General features: G+C 35.9%; 1 long non-coding RNA gene across 1 annotated transcript; it reads right to left on the bottom strand.

Moving 5' to 3' along the window:
* Positions 1-4,772, bottom strand: LOC128987625 (uncharacterized). The gene is made up of 3 exons (XR_008490257.1): positions 4,535-4,772; positions 1,354-1,516; positions 1-153 (listed from the first exon to the last, which is right to left on the bottom strand). It is a non-coding gene; the product is annotated as an uncharacterized LOC128987625 (long non-coding RNA).
* Between the last annotated feature and the right edge of the window lie 338 nt (positions 4,773-5,110).

Genomic DNA, 5,110 nt, shown 5'->3' with positions numbered 1-5,110 from the left:
TGTCAAGAAAAAACTATTTAATTAATCATCTGCGGTAGGCCTAAATTTTTATTTTTGACATAAATCCTTGTTCCTGCTTGGCGTAACCATTCGCTGGTTTTTTCTCAAATGTTGTGAGATCGAATGAGGACGGGTGTTGTTGACGAACTACACCTGAAACAAAATTCACACTTGTGTCAATGTCTGTATTCCTGTGTATAAGGTAATATTAGGGTACGCACAAGATTCACGCTTAGAGCAACATATCTTTTGGTAATCAATCCTTTGTTTTCTTGATGGCAAAACTTAGATTAATTCATTTTTAATGTTTTCATTTTTAACATTTTTTTAACACGTTTAGTGCTGACTACATCAATTGATGTAGTCGCGACATGAGCGGCCTACATCAATTGATGTAGTTGCGCAACCCCCTCTACATTAGTTCAGTATGCGCTCAGCCATTGCCGGGGAACGTTAAAATCGTTGCTAGCCCGTAGCTTAGAATGTAAGCTTCATTTTGGTGTAGGTTGGTACTAAAATTTCCCGTAAAATCCCGTCTGACAATGCTTTTGTACCGGTTTTGGGGATTTTCTCTCTTCAAGCCATATTACAAAGCCACTGACTACTGATCCAGGCAGTGCTGCTACCTTTGGGTGTTTTAGGGAACTACGTTCAATCTCGGGGTAACGTAGTACAATCGCCCATGCTCTTTTGTTTTTCGTCAGATTGAAATATTTGAATGCCAATTGCGTTTGCTGTTGGTACGGCACCGCGCCAGGGCATTGCCGCCATTGGCGAGCGCCTGTTGGAATGCCTGCCGCACTGAACGTGTTAAGCAAAATCGTTTTTTTTTTTTAGCTAAACTAACAAGTTGCAATCAAGAAATCAAAGTATTGAAGAGGTTTAAAGAGTACAGTGCAGAAAAAAAGGATAGGTACGGTACATTCTACAGACAAAAAATGTGTGTAACATCATAAATTAATATCATATAGCCTATGATAATTAATTATAAGATGATAAATTAATATAATTAAAATCCATTGATCTAGCCCCTGAACCTTTTTATTGACTAATAATTGTTACGTAACTTTACGCCATACTGCTAAAAATGTATGTAAAGAATAACAAGATGTTTCGCCAGAATGACATTTTCAAGTGGGGGTATGAAGTAAATGTAGGCTACTGTATGACGTATATGTACATACCAATTATTAGTTAAATCATAAAACCTATGATGGTAAAAACAGGGTTAAAAAATAAATTACTTACTTTGGTTGAGTTGACTTTATAGAAAAATAAATAAATGTCAAATATAGGCCTATCATTGAAAGAATAAATAAAAGTAACATTATAAACCAAATGTTAAAAACTTACGGCAAATCAACTGCACCAATGCAGAGTTCTGCAGACTCCACTTCTTTCCTCCTCTTCCTTCCCAACTAAATTCTCTCGCAAGCTCATTTTTGAATAGTCTTACAAGGATCCGTCTTGTTGAGTCCTCAACACTGGCCCCGCCAACCGTGCGAAGATAACTGACCTGAAACACATTATAAAAATGCTTAACTCTTCAACCTCTATTACTATTATATTAGTTTAACAAGTCTGGTGTCTTATAAAAAGCTTTTTTGTTTAAAAGTACGGTATGTTATTATTTTCAACAAGGATGGCAGAAAAGTTTAAGTTTACTAATCTGTTTGTAAGAAGCTTTGATTATAGGACCTTCATTTATAATAAACTAGTGTAGGCCTAGCCTACATGTTGCTCATAATCGGGCAAATGCAAAGAAGTAAAGTAGTGTATTTGGGCCCAGCATTTAGAAAAAGAAACGTTCGAGATTCCATACATTATTTAGCACAACAAAATCAACAGTGGCGTAACAAATCTTTACGGGCCCCCCTGTAAACTTATTTTTTGGGCCCCCCTCTTATGAGTTAATTTAAGACCACCGATTCAACATAGTGAATCGCCCTCCCCCTCCCCACAGAGCTATTTTAGGACCACCGATACAATGATCAAACAGATTAATCATAAAAAGAGTGGTACCCTAAACAAATTAGTGGGTCTCTCTGCCCACCGCCCCCCCCCCCCCAGCTCCCGGGCACCCCGCATTGCGGGCCCTTCTGTTACGCCACTGAAAATCAACGGGCAAATTATATTTTATACAAAGTTGACTGTGAGTTCAATTCGTAAGTTTTTCCCTTAGCAGGTTCAGTCCCAGCCGTCACACTCCTCTGTATTTTTAGGTTCAGTTATATCTACACTCGGGGGTAAGTTCAGGCCCGCGGTCAGTTATGTGATACGCTATGGGCCCAAGTCATAGTTGCGCCCCCCCCCACCCTGCCGACATTGATTTGAATTATAAAATGAATATAGACATTTTATGAGTTGCTTGCGCATCTGCAATATAGGCCTAACAAATATAAGAAGACTCATTGTGTTTACTTTTGATTGTTAATTGAATTACCCGCTTAGTAACTAAAAACGTAAACCATCAATTAAAGTTTAACTGTTACTTACATACCGTACACACTTATATTTCCAATGGTGCGTTCTTAAAAGTAAAATTGGTTTAGTTGTAAAAAAGTGTGAATTAAAACATAGTTTTAATTTATATAAGTTATAATTGCAAACATTTAAAACTCCAAAAAGTCAATAACGTAAAATGGCTGGTTTTTTCTACATTTTTTTTTTGGCCAACTCGTCAATAACTTAACATCATCAAAGTTCATTTTCAGATTTACCTACATCACTTTCTGTACACATCATCATTTAGGCCTAAATGATTTTAATGACCGTAAAAACTAGGCTACTTATTTTAGGAACTTTTTGTAACACTTTTACCTTACGAATCTTTTATGTCGCCCTCTTTCTAAAATCACTGCCACTTGGTTTTTTGCTCATTTCACAGAAAAAGGGTGTGATATTACAACGTAAAATAACATCCTTCAAACTTAAATAAAATCATAAGCAAAAACACGGCCAGTATCTTTACTTGCTAACAAATTGATACTGTAATAAGTTTCTCGCCATTTGAAAAAAGCAACTGACATTGAGTATAATGAAAAAAGGACATAACAAATTAATAGCCTACAAATAAAGACAGACGATTAAGTATAGTTAATGATAGGCCTAATATACAAACAGTGGCAGTGATGAGTCATGAGTGGAAGACGAAGTGAGGAGGTTTCAGATATTTTCCAATTAGTGTCTGTTACTAGCGCACCCAACAAAACAAAAAAAACTCTTGCGCCCCTGGACCAGGGCCCATTTTTAACCGCGGTACTGGGTAAGTTAAAACTTTCATCCCTAGATCTTAGAAAGACAGCTGTGATGTCATAGGCATATTTGATATACATTTTGATAGCGTTGTTACCCTTCAAAGTGCCATCTATAAATAAATCGTACCCTAGGCTATTATGTGCCAAGCCTTGATAAAAATTACTAAACGTAGGTAGCTGCGATGTTGTTTCATAAGTTAGACCTAAGTTAATCGTAAACAAAAAAAAAACATACCGGTAGCTAAACCTAACCTAGCCATAACCTACTGATCGCAAACGCGGCACCTTAAGTTATTTGTTTGACATTTCCTTTCGATAGTTTGGAAGGACGTAGGCCTAATTATAAAGCTGCAGCCTTCTGGGGTTACAGTTCCGCAGAGAACCTGCGATCTTATTAAGTTATCAGATCAATAACAATTTATCAATATTTTTATAAATATTAACATAGGCCTAGGCCTAAGTTTAGGCCTAGTTAACTTTAATATTGCATTGACTTTAATTTTCCCAGTTAGCTTATACATTAAGTTATAGGCCTAAGAGGCTAACTTTATGTTTTCTTTTGTTGCTTTTTCATTAAATAGGTTAGGCTATATTTGGCTAGTAAGTTACCGTCTCAGGCTATATTTTGTTTGTGGTTAAATATGCTTATAGGCTAGTTAATATCGATAGAAACGTAGGCAAAACAAATCATAGGTCAATTTGATATTTACATTGGGAAGAAGAATAAACATTTAATTTAACTTACCAAAGATATTTATCATTAAGTCATACATCTGTTCACAGATCACAGGTGCTCTTCGGAACTGTAAGTTAAGTTACCCCCTTCTGGTCTTAAAATATTCATCTGCCTACAAGACTAGGCCTGAATTTTAACATAACCTTACCAATTAACATCATTTTTAGTCTTAACTGTAAGTTAGGCCTAGGCTAACTTATGACAGGTTCTAAGTAACTTAGGCATAAGTTTAGCTACGGTACGGTATTTGTTAAGTAGACCTAGGCCTAGCTTGTCTCCAAGCTAAATTAGTTCAGACCAAGGACATATTGCAATGAATTAGGTCTAGGTTATCTCCTGAAGTTGGCTTCCTTAGTTTTGTAAACTACAGCCTAATTTTTCCCTAAAGAGCCTCCATCCGTAGAGTTTTTAAGGGGTTAGGAAGGCTATTGTAACCTATTTCCACTTATAAAGTATTTAAATTAGATTACCACCATAACAAAACATATGCTAAATCTCTTAATAACTTACAATAACGATAATAATTATTTGTGTAACTTACCTTAACTCAAGTTGGTCGAATCGCCACTGAAGTTAAAAAGTCGAAGATGTAACGCAAATCTTAAAGAATATAAAGTAAAAAGTAACTAATAGACCTATTTAATAAGTAAATAATAACAAAACAACGAATTCTTCACGTGTAACACTGAAAATCAGAAGTAGATGCTCTAGTCTAAACACAGCCACAAGGACAACGTTTGTTGTGAGTTGTGAGACAAAGACATTAGACAAACAATATGGCGGTGGCGGATCGGATCGGATGCTGACCCCCGCTGTTTTGCTCCCATAATGCATCAGCGAACATCGTCGAACCTAAGAAAACGCAGAGACTCGGGTATCTCGCGCGGCAGAATATTTTGTTCATCATCTATGAATATTATAGTATAGTATGTGTTACAAATACATTTTACACAGGATGTTGAAAAAATGCAGGGAAATAAATACAACACTACAATTTTTTTCGTATTTTTCTATTGATATAAAATACATATATTATCTGTATCATCAATACCTTTACTTATTTTACTGCATTCTCGAAAGTTAATTTATGCCCTCAAAACAACATTTAGGTGAAAAT

Source organism: Macrosteles quadrilineatus, unplaced genomic scaffold (assembly GCF_028750875.1).
Source record: "Macrosteles quadrilineatus isolate MER2022 unplaced genomic scaffold, UCM_ALF_1.0 Scaffold_2__2_contigs__length_208266976, whole genome shotgun sequence".
Lineage (NCBI taxonomy): Eukaryota > Metazoa > Arthropoda > Insecta > Hemiptera > Cicadellidae > Macrosteles > Macrosteles quadrilineatus.
Note: the sequence above shows the minus strand (reverse complement) of the source record. Positions and strands in the feature narration are given on the sequence as shown.